Source organism: Plecotus auritus (genome assembly GCF_963455305.1).
Source record: "Plecotus auritus genome assembly, chromosome: 1".
Lineage (NCBI taxonomy): Eukaryota > Metazoa > Chordata > Mammalia > Chiroptera > Vespertilionidae > Plecotus > Plecotus auritus.
In genome coordinates, this window is record NC_137770.1 from 79,288,247 (window position 1) to 79,313,924 (window position 25,678).

Genomic DNA, 25,678 nt, shown 5'->3' on the forward strand with positions numbered 1-25,678 from the left:
TTTACTAGGTACCTACTTTGTATAGATACTATGCTAGGGGCCACATGGGATGATGCAGAATAAAGTGATCAGAAGACCTACAGTCAGGACACACAGTAATGACACTACAAGGTAGCAATAGGCAGGCCACTAAGGGAAGCTCAAAGAAGGTGCAGGGAACAGTTAGAAGAGGGCAGGTGAGGCTGTCTCAGGGCAGGAGGGATCAGAAGAGGCATTGTGGGAGAGATGGCATTTTAATTAGCACTTGAATTGCAGGTACGTCCAAAATTGTGTTTGGCTATGTCTAAAGTATTTTCTGATTTTACACACTGCTTTTTATATGGCACTTAAATTTTAGGGTAATTTTCTTCTCAGTTGAGGAGAATAACTATCTGTGTACATGAAAAAGGTCATCTTTTCAGGACATCCCACACCTCTAAGATATAGCATTATATAAAAAGAAAAGTTTTAGGGAGTATAATGTGTTGTTAAAATATTAGACAGAAGTAAGCCTTATATCCACCTAGTAGTTCCTCAATTGAATGCCCTTTGTGCCCACCCCAGAGTGAGTAGAGTATCTAACAAATTAAGAAATAATTTTTTCTCTACTTTTTTTTTAAGTATGGGGAAGTTTTTCTTATTTCACTTTTCTCAACAGCACAGGGTAGAAACTGTGAGTGCCTAGAGAGGCCCTAGGATTCACAGACCAACACGAACTCTGGTCAAACGTATTCTTTATATGAAAGGGAGACATTCGAGAGGGAAAGCAAGGGAAGAGGATGAAATGCAGAGGTCATATGTCAGAGTTGCAGCTCTGAGTAAAGGTTTCCACTACCTTCCTGGCCCATCACCCACATGGAGCAAAGCCACACACAGCACCCCCTTTACTGGGGAGTGGTGTAAAGCTCTCGTGCCACTCCTGACTAGTATGGTAGAACCTCTTCCATCTCTAGCGTGAGGAAGGGAAATGAAATGTCCCTCAGCCTCTTTCAGGTGTCCCTGCTCATTACCACAGGGAGGGCATCCACCAGAAGGTCTGGTTTGTGCTGCAGTTGGAAAAGCACACAACCCAGCAGCCTAATGAAGATCGTGACCATGAAGCCAGACACCGGAACAGCCTGCAAAGAGACATTCATCATTAGCTTGAGAAAAGAGACAGTCCAGGGTCCAGTAGTAGGAGGTGAATCTCATGCTCATAAATGACGGGGGAATTACTTTCTTCAGCCAAAACTGATGAGGAATTGGGAATGGCGATAGAAGGGGTAGGGAATAGGTGGTAACAGAAATTTGATATAATGCTTAGGAGTTGAATTCAGCCCTCCTGACAGTTAAGCCCTCCAACCAAATAGATGTCCACAAGGAAAAGTTGGAGGTGCAGAAGAGACTTCCCAGGTAATATATATGGGGCAAGCCTTTTGGGGTTTTCAGACACACTATAGCAGTGGTTGGCAAACTCATTAGTCAACAGAGCCAAATATCAACAGTACAACCATTGAAATTTCTTTTGAGAGACAAATTTTTTAAACTTAAACTTCTTCTAACGCCACTTCTTCAAAATAGACTCGCCCAGGCCATGGTATTTTATGGAAGAGCCACACTCAAGGGGCCAAAGAGCCGCATGTGGCCTGCGAGCCGCAGTTTGCCGACCACTGCCATATAGCAAGCAGTTCTAGAATTTGAAATAAGACTGGCCATTTCTGAACTTGACGCCCAGGTAAAATGATTAGGATTTTTTTTTCTAAACATCAAGTGCCAAAGAGACCAATTCAAACAATAAAAGGTGCATGTGTGTTTTCTTGTGTGCACTCAATAAAATTCCACCCTGAAAACTGGTCTTTTCAGTCTTCAACTGTCTTGAAATGTCATAAATCGAAGCTTTTCTTTAAAGTGCCACATGAAGCACTTCAGAGCTAGTCTCCTTGTTTCAAAAAACAACAAAAAACACAAAAAAGCTCAGACAGTTCAAGTGATAAAAAAAACTTTATTATTGAAAGTATTACATATGTCAAGTGATTTTTTTTTTCCCTAAAATTTTAGTCTTCAGTGAAAGAACTAAAAAAATTAATGCACCAGGAACTCTCTTCCCAGCAAAGTTTAGCAGAGATGATCAGGTTCAGGACCTGAATAATAGAAAGGGGCCATACCCAGGATCATATGAATGGCAAGTGCAGGTGAAATGCACCCTTCAGCCTTTATCGTGAACTTCTCAGAAACAGCCACTTTCTCCAACCACCAACTTCCATATAACTTTGGGGTTGAAAACAGAAGGAAGGAAGGGTTGGGAGAAATCTGGGGCTGCCTCATATTTTCTGGGTGATGGATGTGTTTATCCTGATTCCTTATTCCCTTTCCAGGGCACTTGTTTCTACAGAGTCAATGTGGCCTGAACTAGAAAAAAACAACCAACCAAAAAACCCCCCACGAGATTCTGCCACTTTCCTGTACCAAAAGGTTCTCTTTTGTTTCTCAATTGCTCCTGTGGGAAGCAATAAAAGCCACCTCTGTGCCTGTCTTCTGTTCACAGAGAGGCAGTATAGCCAGGTGCCTAAGAGCTTAGACCCCGAGACAGACTGCTTAGGTTTGAATCCAGGCTGTGCCGCTTTATAAGCTGCCACGGTGTAGAGTACTGACTGTACTGAAGCTCTTTATTGCCTCACTCTAGAGTTATTGAAAAAGGAGGGTTGGGGTCAGGGGAGGAAGGGATAAAGAAAAACTCCAGTTTGGGAAAGGAAGACTTACCATGTTGTTCGGAATGGTTTCTACCAGAATTGATCCAGGTTTCATTACTTGGGAAGAGTTGTTCTGGGCTTTGAATCTGGATCAAAAAGATCAGATTAAGAATTATGTAACAGAATCTGAGGGGCTGTTGAAAGGTGCTTTTCTAAGTCATGTGGTATCTATGATTTATTTCCTAGGTTCTTGATAACATTCACAATACTGAACATTCAAATTTCATAATGGCTCAGCATACTAAGAACCAGGAAAATGTGTTCCATTCTTAAGAGAAAAGGCAATCAATGAAGAGTAGCCCTGACATTGCCCAAAGGTTAAATTCAAACTGCAAGAAGTCTACTCTTGGTGCAGTTCAGGTTTTTTTGTAAAACATATTTTTATTGATTTCAGAGAGGAAGGGAGAGAGAGAGAGAGAGAGAGAGAGAGAGAGAGAGAGAGAGAGAGAGAGCAACATCATGAGAGAGAATCATTGATCGGATGCCTCCTGCTCACCCCACACTGGGCATTGAGCCTGTAACCCAGGCATATGCCCCGATTGGGAATTGAACCATGGACTCCTGGTTCATAGGTTAATGCTCAACCACTGAGCCATCTTGGCCAGGCTCAATTCAGTTCTGATACTCTCTGCTGGGCTGCTTGCAGACTGCCCTGAGCATGCAGGGTTTAGCAGGGGTGGGCAAACTTTTTGACTCGAGGGCCACAATGGGTTCTTAAACTGGACCGGAGGGCCGGAACAAAAGCATGGATGGAGTGTTTGTGTGAACTAATATAAATTCAAAGTAAAGGAGCGGAGGGGAGAGCAAGAGAACCCTCAGCTCTTTCGGCTCCGTGGGCCGGATAGAACAGCCGAATGGGCCGGATCTGGCCCACGGGCCGTAGTTTGCCCACGGCTGGATAGACACACAATGTGAGGCTCTCCAACTCTGGCTCTTTACTTTTTAGCTTGGAACTTTGACTGTCCCAAACTCTGTCCTCCAGTTTTTTTAGCTCAGAAAGACTACAGGTTTTCTCCTGGTGTTTCATTGCCCCCCACAACCTGTCCTCAGGCTGATGGTGATAAAAATGGGGGAATCAATGGCTCCTCTATATATAACACATCCAACAGTTACTTGGGCTAACTTCTCATGGGTGGCAATATACTCTGATCTTCCTGTGACATTATGCTCTACACATATAAAAAATAAAATAAAATAAAATTGGTGAATCACCCGCTGCCATTTCCTTCTTCCCAGTGTCAGCTCCCTTCAATTTATGCCTGCCTTTATTCACTCTCCAGTACCTCCTGAATGCTCATGTGTTTTGTTGTCTAGAGTTTAGAGCTATTTCCTGCCAGAGGGTCAGCTCCAGTCAAGCTTACTCAGCCCTTTCATGGGAATATTGCTTATAATCATCAGACAGGAGAAAAGGGAGAAGTAGCACAGACTCCAGGTTCTGGCCATGATGGAATAGCCATCTAGAATTCATCACCAAGCTCTAAGTCCCTAAGATTTTTCTCCTATGCTTTCTTCTAAAAGTTTTATAGTATTACAGTTTACATTTAAATCTATGATCCATTTGAAGTTAATTTTTGTATAAGGTGTGAGGTTTATGTTGAGGTTTGTTTTCTTGCCTATGGTGTCTAATTGCTCCAGAACCATTTGTTGAAAAAAATTATCTTTTCTCCATGAATTGTTTTTGTCTCTTTGTGAAAATCAATTGGTGAGGCCATAGTCTTTCAGCAGTTTAGCTGGTTAGATCCAATTTTGGTGATACAGCATTTAGTTTCCATATCTCCTAGGCCAGTGGTCGGCAAAGCGCGGCTCGCGAGCCGCGGTTTGCCGCTCTGTTGACTAATGAGTTTGCCGACCACTGGACTAGACTAAATGTTACCGTGTAGTTGGAAGCTGTGAGGATTAGGCAACTGTGGCATATTGTGTGCAAAGAGGTAAAGGGTAGTATATGACAGTGGTTGGCAAACTCATTAGTCAACAAAGCAGCAAACCGCGGCTTGTGAGCTGCATGTGGCTCGTGAGCTGCGGTTTGCCGACCACTGTCCTAGGCAAATGCTATTGTAAATGGAATTTTTTTGAAGGATTCAGCCTCAGGTTTATTTGTACAAAGAGCACAGGAGAACACTAGCCCCATGCAGCCCAGGGATCACACCAGTCCTTCCATCCTCAAATCAGCAGACAGAGACTTCTATTCCGAAGTCTTCGTGGGGGCCTGAACACCTTTGGGAGCCTGAGCCAGAGCTGCAGCCACAGCCACAGCCACAGCCACAGCCACGGCCTTGGTTTGAGCCTTGGCCTTGAACTTTGGCCAGCAGAGCCTGGTGATGTGAGCACATTTCCCATGCTTGAGGTGAGCAATGTAGGTAAGTCAATTGAGGTTGCAGCTACTGCCCTTTGGAATCCTGGGCTTGGCTTCCTTGGGCTTTATGTGGGATTTGATAGCCTCAGAAATTCATTCATGGTCTTGGTGTTGTTGGCCTGCATCTTCTTCAGGCCCTTCTCGTTGTGCTTCTTGGCAAAATGCATTTGTTAGTGGAGAAACAGCATCAGGTGTTACTGGCAAAATTAGACTGGGTCTAAGTTAAGTAACCATGGTACTTGAGTGTGGCAAATAAAAAATTCAGAGCTAAGGAACTCAAATCAAAGGAGAAAGTTTACTTAGAAAGTAACAAAGGTAGGAAGAAGTGAGCCAGTTGGGCTGTGTGGGCTCAAGAAACAAGTTACAGAAGCAAAAGAAGGGCCCTTAAAGCTTAGGAGAAAGAAAGGCAAAGGTAAAGTGCCTGGGGGATGAAGAAAGGGGAAAGGAGCTGGTGTGCTCCTTTTACTTGAGGGTTTTTATCTGGAGGTCTCAGGGGAGGATCTCAATATAATATTTTTCAGTTTTCCAGGTGTGTTCCCTCATGATTATGGTCTCTACTGATTGGTTGTTGCCAGGGTAGGAGGTCATTAGTCATTGTATCTGGTCCTGATGTCAGCCATGGCATTGCTCCATGTAATTTTGCTGTTTTTCTGGGCCTGGAGCTGAAACACAACTGAAGCCTAAATGTCATCTCTAGTTTGACCAAAATTCTGACTCTGTGGTAAGCAGACCCAAAGTGTTGTTCTTAAGATTATTTGATGTGGGCCAGAACCGCATTGTCCTGAGGGCTTAATGCGTAAGCGAGTAGTCATACAAGGGCTTGGATGAGAGTCATATGAGGCTATTCTCCTGCCCCTTTTTCCTCCCCTAAGGGTATCTATCACATGACTAGCGACATGCTAGGGAAGGGAAGATCAGGGGAGGGTCCAAATTGCATGAACAGTAGTATGAAAGGTCAGGGAGTCGAAATCGTCCTGGTGACATTCCATATTTTGTTCATACCTATCTGTCTGCTATACATGTCCCCAGGAACTTGGGGTTTTCCCCTTAAAACAATTCAAATCTTTGTGATTGGGATTTCTTAGTGCCATTTCTGTACCGTTTTGAGGACTGGTTGTATATAATGTGGTTTTGGACTTGGCCATGTCTACACTGAAGCCCAAGGCTCCTGGAGTACCTGGGACCAGAAGAGAAAGGGGGTAATTTTTTTTTTTTTCAATGGCAAAGTCAGAGTAGATATATATATATATATATATATATATATATATATATATATATAATTAAATATATTTTTCTTGGCTTCTCAAGTAACTCCATTAGCCCTTAGATATGTATGACTAATTAGTAAAGTGTATTTTGGTCTTTCTATGGTATGTAATTTATTTTGAAGTCTTGGGTCCCCATAGATACAAACTTTTAAAGGTATGGATCATGTATTTTATTTTCTTGGTTTATCTCTCCACAGTACTAGTATATAAGCCATGAAAGTGAATACATACCCAAATAGTCTCCTTCTTGCTATAGTTTCATTCATGTCATACTAGCAAATAAAAGAATGATATATTTATATATGTATGTATCTCAAGATGACAAAAGCGTTTTAAGCACCTCAATTTAAAAAAAAAATAAGTGTAAAAACAATCAGCACTTTGGACTTCCCATGGCCCTTCCTATATCTAGCAATACACTTGCAATGATGCACCAGGGAACTCTAAGCTTCAGCAGCTTAGGAAAAGAGACTTGAAGCCTCCTTTTACTGTTTTGTTCTGACTTTTTATTCTCAAAGGCTTAGTTTTATGGAGTAATGCTCCTGTTTCCTTCTGGTACCAGAGGCTGTAGAGGATGTCTATGCTAATTTGCATGGCTGCAAAATACAGTTTTAACCTTTTTGTTAGAAATTCCACAAGTCAGAAGGGTTTGTGTCATCATGCTATTTTAGTTCTCTCCAAATATATCGTGGCAAGACACATATTTGCAGTGTGAAGAATTAACTCTGTTTTTTGATTAAGGAAAATTAGTTTTCAGTCATTAGACTGTATACTAGGAAGATCAATAATATAGATTTAATGAGTTTTAAAGATCTTGCATTCATTGTTTTACATGCAAATATGCAAAAAATAAATCTTTTGAGATTTAGAAGAGATCTACTTATTTTGCATTTTCTATAACTTTTCATAATATTAAGACTAGGTTGTCAATCAAAACTAATAGAATAAAATAAAATTTTCCTGTATTAAGAGAGAGTAACAATGGTATGTACAATTTTTAATCAAAATTTATACCAGGATAAAAATGTAATGAATGGCTTTATCACTAAAAAAGAAAACTATATCATCATGATACATTTTTTTCCTCATGATATTTTTAATATCTGGGAGATATCTATACTCTAAGAACCCCTGTACTATTTTTAGGACACCAGGATAATTTATGATAAAAATAATGATAACATTAGATTCTTGAAAACTCTAAAATCTGATTTCTCCTCTATAAGACCACCTATAACAGACTTGGTAGTTGAAAACTTTGCTGCCTTTTATCTTACTGGAGTGATTGAAAAAAAAATTTCACTTAGACTATGTTAGGAATGGCCTAATAATTTATATGCAGCAACAAGAATCTTATACACTGTTATTGGGATGTAAATTGGCAAAACCATGGGAAACACTTCGGAGAAAATAACCACTTTGGCAATACCACTTTGGAAAACTGTAAATGGCAAAATAGAACATGTACCCATCCAAAAAAACAGTAATGTTATTACTACTATACTCTTAAAAAACTCTTGCACAGGTACCCCAAGAGAGAATGACAATTTTTACACAGCGTTGTTAATAATAGAAAAACACTGAAGGCAGCCCAAATTTTCATCAACAGTAGATGAAGAAATAAGTTGTGATATACAACAGAATAAATAATCTTCAATTATACTCATAACATGGATGAATCCCCAAAGATGCAGGTCACAAAAGAATGTATGCATTCTAATTTGAGATATACAAAGTTCAAAGTAGATTATACTGGACGATCTATTTTAGAGTACTTATGCAGATAATAAAATCTATTAAGAGAAGCAAGGGAATAATTATCACAAAATCCATAATAGTGATTAATATTTTGAAGGAGAGACAGGATAGGGTACAGGAGACTTATGGAGTATATATTTTTTTCTGTTGTATATTTTGTTAGTCAATTGAGTGTTGACTAATTATTCCTTAAACACTACACATATGTTTTTATAATATGTTTATTCAATATTTCACAATAAAACATATAGAGGAAAGGCCTGGGTTTTGGGTTCTTGATGTCTGAGTTTACTATACCCTTGGGAGGTATGGGGGATGAAGGAGAGGTGTTCACAATTAACAGCTGAAAGGAAGAGAAAGGCTTTCTAGAAAAGCAACCACCAAACAGGTTTTTTTTCTTTTAGCCCAAGTGTAGTATAGGACTGTTGAAACCATCACTGAGAATCAGCCAAGATGGGAAAGTCACAGCAGACGTGGTTTTTTTCTTCATAAAGTCAAATGAGCCAAATTTTCTAGATCAATGACATACCCAATATCAATACATTTCTATGGTTTCCTCTAAAAAACACTTGACTTTATGAAGGATAAACGATATATGATCTTTTTTGCACCTTGATATGGTGGCAATATTCATTCATGTCTCTTTTTTCATGTCTTTTATGAGGTGTTTTACAATTACCTTTTTTTTTCATGGGCGTTAAAATAAAAGATTAACATATACATGTTTCATCTCCCATTCAGAAAAGTTAATCTTGTGTTTGCTAGTTTATCTTTTCACTCTTCATCACTTTCTGTTTATGGCTCGAACACATAGATCATTGCTCCAGATGACAGGAGGAACAGGGGGAAAATGAGGAAAAGAAGCCAAATTTGTCTTCATAATAAAGCTCAGGGACAGAAGGAGAGAAATGTGGATGGGTGGGAAGAGGCTGGGAGGTGGCATGACGGGTGCATCAGTCTGAGGACCAGGAAGAGAGCAGGAAGGTTGTGGAATATAGATTGAAAAATGCAAGGGTTACTTCAGCCATGAAATAAGGACCCCTTAATATTTAAGTTTTACTTAATATTTATGACAGACATGAGTTCAAGATTAGAATTTTTTGCCATTTGACAGTAGGTGAGGGTGAGAATCTGAATTGTCTTTTTAAATCTGATGCCAATACTTAGAAAAACAGGACAATGAGAGTCGAGGACTCATGAGTTACCATAGTGTGGAATCCAACAAACGTAGACTCTCTAAAGAAAAGGAGAGGACTTTTAATTAAGAGGGGGTACCTGTGCAGCTTTAGAACTGGGCAGACAATAGAGCAGATCCCATTGGGACAGACCAGACCGGGCAAAGTCCTGAATCAAAAGGGAGACAGAAAAGATGGTGTAGGCAGCATGCGAGCAGTCAGTGCTAAAACAGAAGCCAAGAACTTTCTTCATTTCTAGGCTGTTTGCAAGGGTGAGAGGCTTGCCTGCTGTGAAGTCAGATGAAAGCAGAGAAGCCCTGTTGTGAAGTTAGATGAAAGCAGGGTAGCTCAGTTGGTTAGAGCATCGTCCTGAGACCCCAAGTCTGTGGGTTAGGTCTCCAGTCAGGGCATATACAAGAAGCAACCAGGGTGTGTGTAAAAAAAGTGGAACAATAAATCCCTCTTCTCTTCTCTTCTCTTCTCTTCTCTTCTCTTCTCTTCTCTTCTCTTCTCTTCTCTTCTCTTCTCTTCTCTCTCCCTCCCTCTTCCTTTCTCTCTCTCTCAAATTAATAAAAAAATAATATATTAAAATAAAAGATGAAAGCAGAGAAACACTGAGTTTAGTGAGTTTAGTTGCTCCAGGAGTCACTAAAGGGCCTCACTATTTGAAGGAGAATATTTGGTTAAATATGTTCCATTTATTTGCCTAGCCTGACCATGCCTTGCTGCTACTGGTGGGGGGCTATTTATTTGGAATATAAATAATTGTTGATTTTTATGATTATTGTAATATCATTCATGCCACTCTAAGTATTGGAATTCAAACATATTAAAATTAGATGAATTTAAATTCAACACATAGTTGCATAATGCCTATTATTTAGATAGTATTTGAATTTTGTCAATTGTGCCAATAGTGTTCTTTATAGCATTTCCCTATATCAAGAGTCCCATCCACATTGCATTTAGTTGTCATTTCTCTTTAGTCCCCTTGTAGATGGAACAGTTCTTTTGCCTTCTTCAGTCTTTCATGACATCAATATAAGCCAGTTGTTGCATAGAATGTTCTTCAAAGTACATAGTATATACTCTATGTATAATCTTCTCAATACTAAGAAAGATACAGAGTTTAGTGCTCAAGGGACCTGAGAAATTATTCCATAGTGCTTAATTTTAAAGATAAGAGAACTAATCAACAAACTAATTTAAATGTAGAAGAGTAATTCAGACACTAAGTTTCCATTAGGCAGTTGGTAGGTAAAGAAAGGTTTGGTGAGGGCTAAAGCATATTCAGAAGGTCTCATGGAGGAGCCATGGAGCTGAAGGCTGGCTGGACTTGGACAGAGAGAACACAGAGCATCAGGCACCTCTCAGCAGCAGAGCACATTTCCAGAGAGGACCACAGAGAGAGCTCTTTTTAGGGCTGGCCACTCCCTTATCAAGTCCAAGTCCTTTCCTCCTTGAATGTGGTTGTACTTCTGACTGCTTCCTTAAATAGAATTCAGTGGAAGTGACACTGAATGGGTTCTGAAGCTGTTAGAAAGGGCCTCGCAGCTTCGGCCTGATTCCCTTGGAATCGGCCACCATGCTTTGAGAAAGCCCGAGGTGCCCATGGAAAGCACCAAAATGTCGGGCCCATGGGCCAACTTTCCAGCCATGTGAGTGAGAAATCTTGAAGCTTGGTCCTCCAGCTCCAGTTGACCAGCCCAGATAACATTATAGAGGAGACAGTAGCTATTCCTGCTGGGTCCTGCCCACATTATAGATTGAGGAAAAAGATATTGTAACTTTTACCATCTAAGCTTTGTATGTGGTTTGCTGTCACGTAGCTGTGGATGACAGCTGTGAGTTAGAATGCTGTCTAATAGGCAGGTGTCACATGAGGAGGCAAGAAAGTAAGAGTGAGGTGATTAGAATCTCTCCAGATACAAAAACAACAAGAGCGTTTCAATTCAAGAACACTACAACTGAAGGGACCTAATGAGAAGTTCAACAGAGGGCTTTTTATATCCACTGGGCCTCATAAGAAAGAAGCAGCAGGCTTAAAAACTGACTGTCATCCCAGGCTCACCGTGTGGCTCCAAGCTTTGCTGGTTAGCTCTTCAACCTCCTGCACTCCATCCTAGTCCTTCACAGTAAAGACCACGTCTCGCCTTTCTCTGGTTGATAGTGACTGTCTTCTGCGCACCTTCTGCCTCACCCTGAGGGCTCAACTTCAGGTAATTGAAACTGGGACACTTGAAAATGTGAACCTTCCACATTATAGTTCCAAAGTCAACAAAGACAAAAATAGTCATCATGCCTATTAACAACCCAGCTCCACAAGAGTCCCTGCACAAAGAACCCAAGTCTGTGTCTTGGGAAGATAAAGATGGCCCAAATTCGGGGTAGAATTTTCTCCCAGACGTCAATAGTGGCCCCTTGACAACCATAGAAAGAGCTTTCAATCGTTTCTAAAATTTATTAGTAACTCTTTTTCCTTTTCTCAAGTACATCTAATTTATAGTTGAAATACTTAATTGTAATACAGAATCTGATTAGAACATTTAATTAATGTATTACCGCTACATTTTTACTAGGGATGAGGAGGGGGACCAGAACAGTGATGAAAGGTTTTTCATAGAAATTTTTTAAAAGTTAGGCAAATTACCTTTTTAAAAAACTTCATTAAAAAAGAAAAACACTTAATGCAATCTTGTTAAGCTAAATGAGTATAAATGCTTCTTGGCACTTTTTAAAATTGCCATCCTCTTCCTAGTTTTAAAACAAATTAAGGCTCAAAAAGGCATCCCAGCCTCCAATGAAATCAGTTCATCATGGACTGAGAAAAATAGAATCTTGATTATTAAGGGCAAATGAAACAAAGATTACCATGGCTAACAGAAATATTAACGTCTGATTACTCAAAGAAAGGATCATATTTCACAAAGTTTTTTCCACACAGTTTTGTTTTGTTTTATTTTTTTTTGTTAATCCTCATCTGAGGATATTTTTTCTTTTTTTTTTTAACCTATATATTTTTAAAAAAATCTTTATTTAAAAAAAGTATTACATGTACCCTTTTTTCCCCCATTGACCCTTGCTTTTCAGAGAGAGTGGGAGGGAGGAAAGGAAGGGGGTGGAGAGAGACAGAAACATGGATGTGAGAGAGATACATCTATTGGTTGCCTCCTGACCAGGTACATGTTCTTGAGTGGGAATCAAACCTGTGACCCTTTGGTGCACAGTGCGGTGCTCTAGCCACTTAGAATAATGGCCAGGCTCTTTACACTGTTTTAACAGACATTACTGCACTGAAATATATCCCCAGCAATCTGCCCAAATTCCAGCAATTCCAAAGATAAGGATTCATTAGTTTTCAGTAAAACATTTTTTTGCATTTAGGGTTAACCTGTTAAAATATTACTATTTCTAGAAAGAGTACTCTATCAGTTATTATCAGTCATTAAGGTTTTATCTTGGACCTTTTATCAAAGTATACGTTTTCATTGATTTGAGAGAGAGAGAGGAAGGGAGAGGGAGAGAGAGAAACAGTGATCTGCTGCTTCTTGTAGGCCCTCTACTTGAGATCAAACGGGAAACCCCAACATGTGTGCTCAGTGGGAATTGAACTAGCAACTTTTTGGTGCCTGGGATGATGCCCAACCAACAGAGCCACAGCAGCCAGAACTATCTTGGACCTTTTGAAATGAGATATTGTTGCCTTGGAAAGCTAAAGCAAATGTCCTGGCAGAAGGAGGAAACTAGACAGATACATTTTGATGTAAAAAGGAGTTGAAAAGCTTCTCAGGAGAACTGGTCTTTGTGAGATGAAATAGATGCATAAAGTTGAAGATCAGTTTCATCATTTTCCAGGGTTGGCCCTCGTCTTCTGTAGCAGACCAGAGTAAACTGGATTATGATTCCTTAAAAAGAATCACTGAATTAAACATGAAAGTTTACCCCCTCCATGTCTTTCCTCTTTACCTGCAAGTCCCCTCACTTGTTTCTCTGGCAAACACTGAAGTCTTTTCTTAAGGGTTAGCTCCTCTGTGAAACCTTTGTAAATCCCCAACCCCTAGAGCTATTAATTACCCCATCTTCTTTAATCTTACAGAATTATGTATATACCTCCATTATAAATGTATAACCCCTATAAAACTTGAACTCCTAGAATTTGAATGGCGTCTAAACAGAAGTGTGTCTAAAGGTTAAGAGATGAAAGCAGAATTGTGGCACCTGTAATGTCTTTTCCAACTCCAATGCAACACACATGTTATTTTTTCTGCAAATGCTTCAGGGACATTCAATTAATGAGTATATATTGGCAAGCACTTTGCCATGCTGACTTAATACAGGAAATCTCCTAAGAAATAAAACTAGTGGGGACCTCGCATAACATATCAACCTGTACATCTCCTAATCAGAATGTATTCTTTGAAATTGGCAACAAGTGCCTTGATACAAGGAAGCAGCCATTTATGGCCAGACCAGCATGGAGCAAGAATTGCTCCCAGTAGAATCTCAGGGAACAGAAAAAGAATCTGGAGCTGAAGAGAAATAATTCACTAATTTGTAGTAAAGATGGATTGGAAGTTAATTCACAAACACCAGGATATAGCATTTTATTTATTCTATTTCTATCTCTTATCGATCTGTCATTTAGTTATATTTAAGTTACCCACATGTTAAATTACTGTTCTTGTTCATCAATGTGAGTTCAGGCATTCTCAGTCCTTTGATTAACTTTAAAATAATTAGAAATAATCTCTTAAGTATTATCATAGACTAGAGGCCAGTACACGAAATTTGTGCATAGGGGGCGGGTGTCCCTTAGCCCGGCCTGTACCGTCTTGCAATATGGGACCCCTCGGGGGATGTCTGACTGCCGGTTTAGGCCCAATTCCTGTGCAATCTGGGATCACTGGCTCCTAACTGCTTGCCTGCCTGCCTGCCTGATCACCCCTACCCACTCTGCTGCCTGCCTCATTGCCCTCTAACCACTCACCCGCCTGCCTGATCACCTCTAACCAATCTGCATGCCTGCCTGATTGCCCCTAACTGCCTATGCCTGCCTGCCTGATTGCCCCTAACCACTCTGCATACCTGCCTGATCTCTTCTAACTGCTCGCCTACCTGCCTGATCACCCCAACCACTCTCCTGCCTGCCTGATCATCTCTAACCACTCGCCTGCCTGCCTCATCACCCCTAACTGCTTGCCTGCCTGCCTGATCGCCCCTAACTGCCTCTATCTTGGCCCCCGCCGCTCTGGCTTCGTCCAGAATGACGTCCGGAAGGTCTTTTGGCTGTCCAGTCTAATTAGTATATTATGCTTTTATTATTATAGATAATCTCTGAATCAATTCAGCCTACCCCAAAATTGCAAAGGTAATCAATATTCTGGTGTCAGAATGAGTCCACCAGATAAGCATTTTTTGTTATAGAATTTTCCCTTATCAAGGTACACTTAACAAGAATGCTATATATCTTTCAAGCACCCATTCGCCCTAGTTTTGTATTCTTAGTTACTGGTACAGTGACTGACATATATCAGGTATTCAATAAATATTTGTGGTATAAATAAATTTAAAAATGGTTTACATTTTCACTTTCGTCTTTCAGCTGAATCCCCAAAACAAATTAGTTGAATTTTGGATTGCGGATACACAATCTATCTTGCTGCTGATGATAAGTGTCATACAATAAAACTATTGGTGCAACAATGACATCCATTAGGTAAAACTATTTTGCTAGTGTCTTCATATCATTTACTGAATAACTGAATGCTGTCGTTTTCAAAACAATAATGGGGTTTTCTATAATTTTTTTAATGTGTTTTTGCAGAACAGAAAAAAATTTTCCAAACCAAAATCAGATTGATTTGGGTAGAAGTCTCAAAATTAGAATCTGAATGGGGCTCTTAGTGTTAGATTTTTGTTAGGCTGCTTTAAGGCATTAAGTACTATCTTTCCTCATGTGTTCTTCCAAAAACAGAAAAGCAGATATTTCCTTTTCTGATAAAGACATGCTAAAGTCATAATTGCTACTTGAAATGGAGAAGACGTAAGAAAGATTACTTTAATTCACATTTGGCAGATATGCATGGTTACACATATTTTTGATTAAAGTATTTGGAACTGGAATGATTGTCAACACAATCAGCTGTCACTACTTGCATTGTCACATCAAAGTAAAATTGTGACACTGGGATCAAGAAAAAGCAATGAATAGTGACAGTAAAAGAATTCTTTTATTAATTGGTAAGTTGAGTTATACACAGAAACCTTTTCTCAAATTAGAATCAGAGAGGTGATTCATGCAAACATGATCAGCTTGAAGGAAATGCTAAATATTTCAATTTTCTTCTAATTTGATTAAAATAGCCTCTTTTAATCCCTAGGAAGGGTCCCAGACTTTGAGACCCTTCTCACACAATGCTTTTGTGTAGTGATCCTATGTAATAAAAAAGCTATTGAGCTAGAAACAGAAGTATGCTAGCTTGTGGGAAATCTAAGTGGCAGGAGGGCTCAGAAATGACCCGTTAGATGTAAATAGAACTCCTGTCTCCTATCATATGGTCTGACCATCAGAGAGAGAGAGAGAGAGAGAGAGAGAGATTTTAAATATAATACTATGCTAATTGGACTCTTTATTATATGGAATGGAGCCTTAGTCATTGAGTTAAGACAAATAAGGCGACTCATAAAGATACACAAGAACCAACCGTTGGGATCTGAGAGATCTATTAACCACATGCTTCTTGCTTCCACTCCTGGCCAGTGAAGACTATTCCCATGAGTCTTGCTTGACTGGGCATATCTCTTTCTTATTTATGAATGAGTCTAGTTCCTACTTTATAGGGCTGTTACAAGGATTAATGAATTAATTAATAAAAAGCACTCAGAGCAAGTTGGCATTCTTTTAATCCATTCATTCTTCCTTTCCCTTCAGAGCAAACCTTGCAGAAAGAATTATCTATTATATTTCCAATTCCTCTTCTCAAATGCTATCTTGAAACAACTCCCATTAAGCTTTCATTCTCCAATGCCTCCATTGAAATGGCTGTTGTTGAAGCCATTAATAATTTCCTCGATGTCAACCCCACTGGTCTCCCTTCACTATCTGCAGTATTTAGCACCCTTTCCTTCTCCCTCACTTTGGCTTCCTATTCCTCGATTTCCTCCTACTTCACTGGGTCCTCATGCTCAGTTTCATAACCTGATTTTTCTTTATCTCCCTGATCTCTAAGTAGTGGTATGACTCAGAAATAGGCCTTAGACATTTTTCTTCTCTACATACTTTCTTCTTAGGTGATTTCCTTCCATCTAACAAGCTGACCTGCATATATATTCCTGCAGGACAGTTAAGTCCACTTTTACATCTAATAGGTGCCTCAAGTTTAACATATCTAATCTGAACACCTGCTCTTCCTCCCATTACCTGCTTCTCTCACAGTTTTCCTTGTTGCAAGAAATGGCAATTTTATCCTTCCAGTTGCCCTATTAGCCTTGATTCCCCTCTTTCTCTGGACCCCATTTCCAATCTGTCAGCAAGTCCTGACAGTTCTATCTTTGAAACATACCCAAACCTTGCCACCCACTTCCAAGCCACTGTCCTCTCCCCTGGAGTATTACAAGTTCCCATCTATCCTGGGCCCCAGCAGTGTGCTCTCAGCACAGCAAGCTGGAGGGGTCTTGTGAAAAGGAAATCAGAATGTGTCACTTTCCTACTTCCCTTTCCCAGGGGCTTCCCATTTCATTGTAGAGTAAAAGCTAAAGTCATTATGGTGGCCTATAAACAAGGCCCAACACAAACTGACCCTTCCCTACACCAGTTAGCCTCCACCCTGGACTCCTCTATCCTCCTTGCTTCTAGACTCCAATCCAGCCATTCTGGCTGCTCAGGGCCTTGTCACTTGCTATTTCCTCTTAAAGGAATGCCGCCCTCCCCAGATGCCTGCATGATTCACTCCTTGACCTCCTTCTGGTGCTTAGTCAAATGCCACCTTCTCCAATACAATGCTTCTCCTGAGCATTGGATTTAAAATTCTACTTTCCTCCAGTCTACCCCTGCTCCTGCCTTATTATTCTCCATAGCATTCATCACCATTTAATACATACTACTTATTTTACTTGTTTAAAACATTGTTTACCTCTACATGAGTATGGAATTTTGATGAGTACAGGGTTTCATTTTGTTTTTCCTTTTTATTGACTTTATTGAGGTGACACTGTTTAACAAAATTATAAAGGTTACAGGCACACAATTCTACTACACATCATCTGCACACTGTAGTGTGTGTTCACCACCCCAAGTCAAGTCTCCATCCATCACCATTTATCCCCCCATGCTTTCCTCCACCTCTTCCCACACACATTTTGTTTTATTTTATTTCTGTTTCTGGTGTGTGAAAAAAAATGCTTGGAACAAAGTAAGCACTCAAGAAATATTCAAACAGTGATTGGCATAGGATAAACGGTCCATAAGTATTAGTAATAATTACCACCTCACTCCCTACTGACCAGTTCTGCTTCCCTGAGCAGGGGCAGCTTATGGGGAATTTGTGGCAGACTCCCAGAGGGTCTGCCTCTGTGTTTGTGTGCAACACTGCTGCCCGCTCAGGGTGCTGCCATCATAGTCAGCACATGAATTCCACCCCTGAGAAGGTGCGGAGTTGTGTACTCTGCTTGCCGCCTCTGCCCTGCCAATTCCTCACCCAGACTGGGATATAACCCTGGTTGGGGATGGGAGTGGGAGCAGGGGCTACTATGCTCAGAAGAGATCAGAACAACAATTGATAGAAACAGAAGAGTCTGGAAGAATCTCCAGGTTGTTAATAGTAGTTTTCTCTGGGAGGGTGTCTTTCATATAGTGTGTTTTGCTGAAATGAGTTTTTTATTTTTTAAGAACCTTTTATTTTATTGCTTTATTAAATATGTTTTTATTGATTTTTTGTTGTCAATACTCACCTGAGGACATATTTTTTTCCATTGATTTTTAGAATGAGTGGAAGGGAGGGGGAGAAACAGAGAGAAACATTGATGTGAGAGAGACAGTGGGAGAGACAAGTCAATTGGTTGCCTCACACACACAACCCCCCTGCAACCCAGGTATGTCCCCTTGACAAGAATCAAACCCCAGACCCTTCAGTCCTAGAGCCGATGCTCTAATCATTGAGCAAAATTGACTAGGGCTGTTTTCTTTAATGAACAAATAGAAAAAAATTGAAAACTTTGTTTTGTAAAAATGAGGAAGAAAAATTAGTTTTAGAGATTCTTATGCCAGCAATGTGTTTCAGGAGTGTCCAGGATAGGAAGTGCCTCACCCTGGGAGTGGGACCTACTGAGCGAGGGACAACTGTGTCCCTAGGGAAGAGGGAGATTCATTTATCCCGACATCAATGGGCACTTGTTATAACGCCATCATCACCAAGCAATGTTCCCGGGAAAATTGCCTGCAGGGAGAGAGTGCATCCATCTTCCTGATAGTTACATTTCTTCATTAAAAAATGAACATATTAGCTTTCTTTGAATTTGGTTTTTAGGGTGATGGGATATTTTGTGTATCCTGGCTGAGAAAATCCTACCCTCAAAGCTACCCCATTCAGAAATCCCACTTTAGTCTCACATGTTTGCCCTCCTATGTCCCATGTGAACTAGGGCCCTGAATCATCTGATCGTGAGAAGTGGATCTGAGTTTCATTTAACAACTGTAACCAATTACTGGGGCTCCTGCAGAAGAAGAAATATTTTGTTGAAACTATGGCAGGGAATACATGGGAAACTGCACTGAAAGAGGCAAGCACGTCTTCTCATGACAGTGAAGTAACTAAAGCTCACTTTGGTGGATAGCTGCATGTTACACACTTATTGCATGCCTAAAGCTGCAAATGTTAATCTTATTGGAGGGTGAATGGCATAACTATGCCCAGCAATGTCTCTACGACTTTATTTGCATAAAAATCTCCCGGGGAGCTTATTTTAATTGAAATCCCAGGCCTAACTTTCCGGCTCTGCTTTTGGTCAGCACCCACAGAGAGTGGCCCGAACTGGAGCTTGTTTCGCTGCTCTGTTCTGCATTTGCTAATCCAGCAAGGCTCAGCCCCACCCCTTGCTCTGCTTTTCCTCTCTTCTTCTCACTCACTCATCCTGGCCTATTTGTCCCACAGCTTCCCCCTCGCCTGCCCCTTGGGGCTGATGCTTGCCAAGCCTCCTTCAGCACTGAGCTCAGGCTTCTCTCTTTGGTCCATCCTTACTCTTTAGAACCCATGGTTTGCAGTCATCCATGCCAGAATGAGAATAGTGATTGGGAGCCATTGCCATAGGCACATGTGTTCGCTTTCAGAGTTGAGGAAAGAAATGAAGGCCTCATAACCTGCATTTTAAAACAAGAACCCCAGGAGGTTATGATATAGTGTGCATGTGGAGTTGGGGGGTGTCTTTGGATCACATTTTGAGAAACATTTTTATAGGCATTGTATAAATGTACCACAGCTTTTTTATCCACTCATCTACCGATGGGCACTTGGGCTATTTCCAGATCTTAGTGGGGAAAAGAGGAAACACCTGTAATAATGTCAACAATAGAAAATAAACAAAAAAATAAAGGCTGTATGTATTTTTTAAACTATAGATCATAATCTACTGGAGGGCTATGACATTAATTTAGTGGGTCATTACCAGCATTTAAAAACAAACAAACAAAACGGAGTACATCACAGAAAATAAAATGTATTTCTTATTATGGGTTGCAGTTAAAAAAAAAAAAAAAGGAAAGACCCTGGGTTAAGGAATTAAGGGATAGACTTATGAATTAGCATAAATATTCATCATTGAATGCTGATTTCATCTTCCATACTGAAAAAGTGGGCGATTTTTTCCTATCTTTCAGTTCAGTGTGTGCTTTGATATTGGATCTATCCCATGACAATTCCCCAACAAACATGGCCTTCCTTATTTTAATTTGAGATTCAATGAGACAAATTTATAGACCCCTCTTCATTTAAATAGTATTTTTTCAAAGATCATCTTGTAGCATTTGAAATTTTATTCCTCAGTGTAACAGTGGAGAAATCTCCAAGACTAATTTTAACTGTTCATCAAATCATTCAGAAAGGATGTATCAGTGATCAAAAAGCCCAGAGAGCCTGCATTTCTGAGGTTGGCAATGGGGCTATGGAAGAGGGGAGAAAATGTTGTTTTATTGGTGCTGTTTTATTGGGTAGCTAGGGGGATGCCACCCCCAAGTGTCTCCATTCAATCCCTGATATTGAGTATGGCTAAATACATGTGTATGGTATAACATAATATAATAATATTAACTAGTATAGAATTACATATTTTTTTCTAGACAGGTAGATATAATTAATTTATTGTCTTTTTTTTTTTCTGTAAGTCTAATACTCTGTGACTTCCTACCTCTAAGCAACCTTGGGGCTCATTGTCCCACATGAGTACAAGGTTAATACTACATTTAAAAAAAAGAGGTGATTTTAATTTCAAACCTAAAGTTTTGTGTGGGTTTTTGCTTAAGTAATTTAGTAAATTAAAAAGTCTTAAAAGCAAAGCTTTATGGAGCTAGAAGAGGTATTTCTATGTATCAAATCTCCCTTCTTTCGCAGATCAATGTGTTGATAAAAAAGTGTCAAAACCTATAGAAAAGTTTGATAAGAGTTTATTTAACCCAAATTTTGAGGACATTCTGGAAGCAAGACCTCAACAGATCAAGAAAATTCCCCAGAGGATGGCAGTTTTGCAGCTTATTTTATACATTTAGAATCAAAGGAGAAAGTATAAGGAAGGTATATGGAGTCTACTGGTGGCAGATGAAGGAGAGGAGAGAAAGTAAAGTGGAGAAACACACCTTTTACACTGGTGGGTACAGGATAGTCAACACTGAACATTCACAGCATACAGAGATGGTAGCAGGCAACAGGAGAACAATGAGGGTTCTGTGGCCCTGTGCTCTGGTACTCTTCGAACGGTCTTGTAAAGAAAATTACTCTGACATTTCAAAGGTTTGTTATCGTAGATGCATAGGAATAACGGGCAGAGCTCACTTAGGTAAGGACTGGCCTTTGCTAAGGAAGCTATAGGCCTGCAATGTGATGACCGCCATGATCTGTCCAGTTAGGAATTTGTAGTCAGACCAGCCTGTGTGGTTTTTTTCAGTTACTAAGCTTGCCTGAGCTTGTTAGATTTGTCCCATGCCTCTTTTTTTTGTTCACAGATGCCTGGTGGTCTTGATCCTAGAACCTTAGGCTGCAGAGGCCTGTAAGATAAGATGGGGAAGTGATAAGCCTGAATTTTTCAACACCTTCAGGTTTATGAAGAGAAGAAAGTAATTGACAGTATGTCCAGAGGGATTTTCTCCTCCTCTGGAGCCCAAGTCTTGAGTGAGTGAAAGTGTGAAAGCATTAAGGCTGGTATTGAGGCATCCACAGTCCTGGGGCTCAGGGCTGCTTTCTTGGAAGAGGTCTGGAGGAGGCTAAGCTTCTTGGGGAACCCTGGTGTGCTGCTTGGCTTCAAGTCCAACATGGGTCAGAGTGATGGAGAGGAGCCAATGGACTGGACAGGCGAGCCTGGGGCAGTGCTCCAGGCTCCTGCAGAGATACCCACCTGCCCTGCTAAAGGGATGGGAAGGGCTGGGGGAGCCTGGGCACCAGTAAGATAAAGAGGCTCCTGTAAGAGGGGCCTTCGGAGGGACCAGGTGCCTAGGACCACTGACTCCAGGGACAGATACCATCCCATTACAATGATTAGCAGTTAAGGGTGCAGATTGGACATGGCCTACTATAGCAGAGACCAGCAAGGCCCCAGAGGACACCCACTGCAGGGACCCAGTCAGGTGCCTTGTATACCTCTTGGGATCCAGAGGAGGGTTAGAGCAGCACCCTGGAAGGCTGAGAATTTACCCCAGAGACCGAGACATCCAAAATGCACAATTTATACCAGCCCCACTAGGAAAGTGAAATTTGAATGAACGGATTGCTTAACTAAAAGGAGACTGTTTAAACCCTAAGAGACAGAAACTTTAATTAGTAAGTTAATTAGCAAGTTTCCCTGGTAGCTAGTGAGGATGGAGGCTTATAGAAAATTAATTACAGCTTCTCTGTACATATGAGTATAGAGCAGGGGTGGGCAAACTTTTTGACTCAAGGGCCACAATGGGTTCTTAAACTGGACCGGAGGGCCGGAACAAAAGCATGGATGGAGTGTTTGTGTAAACTAATATAAATTCAAAGTAAACATCATTACATAAAAGGGTACGGTCTTTTTTTTTATTTTAATAGTTTTATTCATTTTAAACATTTTAACAAGAAGAATGTAAACACTAATTATTATAATTTGAAACTCCAAAAAATGGAGGAATCATAGCACAATAACATACCTTATATTGAAGATGGCAAAGGCAAAATAAAATTGCCTAACAAAGGAAAGGTACAAAAGCCTTTCAAATTAAACTTAAATATAATAAAATAATTTAAAACTAAAACAAATAGAAAAGAACAAAATGTGTAAACAGTAAATTAAACATTTTCTTTAGTGCAACTTTCAAATTATGCCCGGGACGTAGATGTAGATGGCAATGTAGACTGGGTTGAAAGGTTTTTGGTCTTTAAAACATCAACTTCAGTGGGAACAGTGTTGTTGGTCTCCTTTTTAGCTAATGCTCTGATACTGTGCTCTCCAGGGGCGTGTCTCCCTACATCACCACGATAATGTGTCTACGCATTCCCAGGGTGATGTCGGGGGACGCGTCTGCGGGCATTACAAGGAGCCTCTGGAAGATTGAGAGGTTGTTCCTTCTACTGAATGGGCGGATATAAATCCGCCCACGCAGAAGAAGGAGCTGCGGCCGTGTTTCCCGACGTTGCCATGTTAACACTGATGCTGGTGAAGGAGCGGAGGGGAGAGCAAGAGAACCCTCAGCTCTTTCGGCTCCGCAGGCCGAATAGAACAGCCGAACGGGCCGGATCCGGCCCGCGGGCCGTAGTTTGCCCACGGCTGGTATAGAGCCCGTGTTACTTATAACCCTGGTACGCGGGCTGAGAAAACGCATATGAAATCCCAAGGAAGTTCTTTCTTTCAGTTTTGCTTTGCTTTGCTTTTGCTTAGTCAGGGAGGCAACGAGTGGCCCCAGTCTACCTAAGTCACCCCACGCCCTGTCTATGAGCTCAGGTATGACTGTCCATCATTAAGCTTATGCCCTGGGGCTTCCCTCTCACCCCACAGCCAGTCACTTCCCTGGCCTTTTATCTCCTCCAAGCTCCAGTGACCTGCCGATAAGGAAGTGTATCACCTTTGTAACTGAAGTGCAGAGGCTTCAGGCTTATCTGATTCGGTGGCATGGCAATGCCACTGAGGCTCTGGTCTGTTGTCATCTTAACTCTGAGATTGGTAGAAGGTGGCCGAGGCAGCTCCAAGGGTGGCATGCAGTCATAACAATGCCCTAAGGAAGTGATTGTTTCTTCCTGGGTTTCCCCAAAGCCCTCTGCAGACTTCTCTCATTAGCAGAATTTTGTCGCCAGTCTATTCCTAGCCAAATGCTGGGAAGGGGGATGGAATTACAAAGATGACATGAACTTGTCCGGACGTGGGTCCAGGGTTTGGTCCACATGGAGCAGGCTGAAAGCAGCCATTTGTTAGTGCACAGGGTTCTGGCAGAGGGTGGAGGACAAGAGCGGCAGCAGAAACCAGTGATGCTTCTGCTCAGAGCCTGCACCTGTCTTTTCATCCACATGGCCCCATCCACGTGGTGAAAGTCTGCATGGTGAACTAGGGCAGGAAGGTGTTAGGTTTGATTGAGCAATTAAATTGATACCCCTCATCCGAAAACTGGCTTTTCAGGTCATTTCACTATGGACATTCCCTTTGCTGAGACCACATTTCACTTGAGATGACCACATTCTATTATCTCCCTTCCGGGTATGCATAAAGAAGTCTCCGCCCAGAAAAAAGCCCGCCAAAAGTCCTTTAAAAGCCGCTGACTCCTGTCACTGGATGCTGGAGCCATCCAGACTCAGCCACCTGGTGTGCGGATGATGGAATAAATTCGTAATCCCTCACCACTCTGGCCTCATGAGTTCCTCATTCGGCGACCTAACAGAAGGAAGAACTATGAATAAAGAATACCTTATATCACAGTTGTTGAGAAGCAAAGAAGCTTGTTGGGAAAAGCAGAGAGGGTGGAGGCTTGACACTTCAGGATATGAAAGTGCAGTCAAGAGGGTACCAGCAAGCTCTGGTCATGAGGGGCCTCTCTTACTGAGCCTGATCACCTGAGTGAACAGATAAAGTCACAGAACTTGGCCAAGGCAGACTCTCGGAGAGGTGAGTCAGAGAGGGGTGGGCAGCCCAGCCAGCACCTGCCCTGTTTGGAGAGCTTATCTCACATTGTGGAGGTTAATTTCTTGTTCGTTTGTTGTTGTTTTTTCTTATTATTTTAAAAAATCTTTATTGTTAAAAGTATTACATGCGTCCCCTTTCTTTCCCCTTTGACCCCTTCTAACCTGCTTCCACCTCCCCCTCCTCCTGACTCTCCCATCCCAGGCCTTCACCACCCTATTATCTGTGTCCATGGGTTATGCATATATGCATACAAGTTCTTTGGTTGATCTCTTCCCCCACAACACCCTCCCTCACCTTCCCTCTGAGAGGGGCTTGTTTTTTACCTCACAGCACTCAATCTTCATCTTTTCATCTTCACTGGGGATTGATGCAATTTTTTTCTGGTTCGTTACATGAATAAAAATTTATCAGCTGGACCACAATTAAATTTAATTGGATACTTTTGAGAAGGCTAACCCCTATTTTTGTAAAAACTACTGTTTGAAATTCTCTGCTATTAGATGCTTCCTTGCCTTTGAGTCAACTCTGTTATTTTCAGATGACCCCTTACTCTGTAAATTAACTTTGCTTTCTAGCTGCTTGAATAATAGGGAAGATAAACTTGGCTGTCTGACCTTGTAGGATAGTAATCTGACGTAAGGTCCGGAAAAACCCTTATTTGGGAGACAAAGGGGGTGGAAAGTTATAAATAAGGAAAGCTTCCTCCACATTTTTGCTCAGAAATTTGGGAGACATCTGCCTCTGGGCCCACACATAATAATAAAGTGTAACTCCATTTCTCTGGGCGTTGCTTGGTTTTTCTCCGGTCTTCTGTAAGCATTTTTTCTGTAACACTTTAACACACACACACATACAAACAAAACAAAACAAAACACCCCACCACATTTCACTTGTCTATTAAGTGTTCAGTGATTCTAGACTCAGTCCATATTGAAGCAGGAATTTTAGGGGGACACAAAGGCAGGCTTAGGGATTTTTTAGAATTGGGGTCCATGGAAAGCACGGGGTTGCAGACAGGGAGAAGGTACATTTCCTTAACACAAAAGCCAGGTGCAGTCACATCTCCATAAGACAAGGAAGCCAGGT

General features: G+C 41.0%; 1 pseudogene across 1 annotated transcript; it reads right to left on the minus strand.

Moving 5' to 3' along the window:
• Positions 1-902: 902 nt before the first annotated feature.
• Positions 903-5,228, minus strand: LOC308236395 (transmembrane and coiled-coil domain-containing protein 5B-like; annotated as a pseudogene). Its single transcript has 3 exons — positions 5,146-5,228; positions 2,719-2,794; positions 903-1,097 (listed from the first exon to the last, which is right to left on the minus strand). The product of its transcript is annotated as a transmembrane and coiled-coil domain-containing protein 5B-like (transcript).
• Between the last annotated feature and the right edge of the window lie 20,450 nt (positions 5,229-25,678).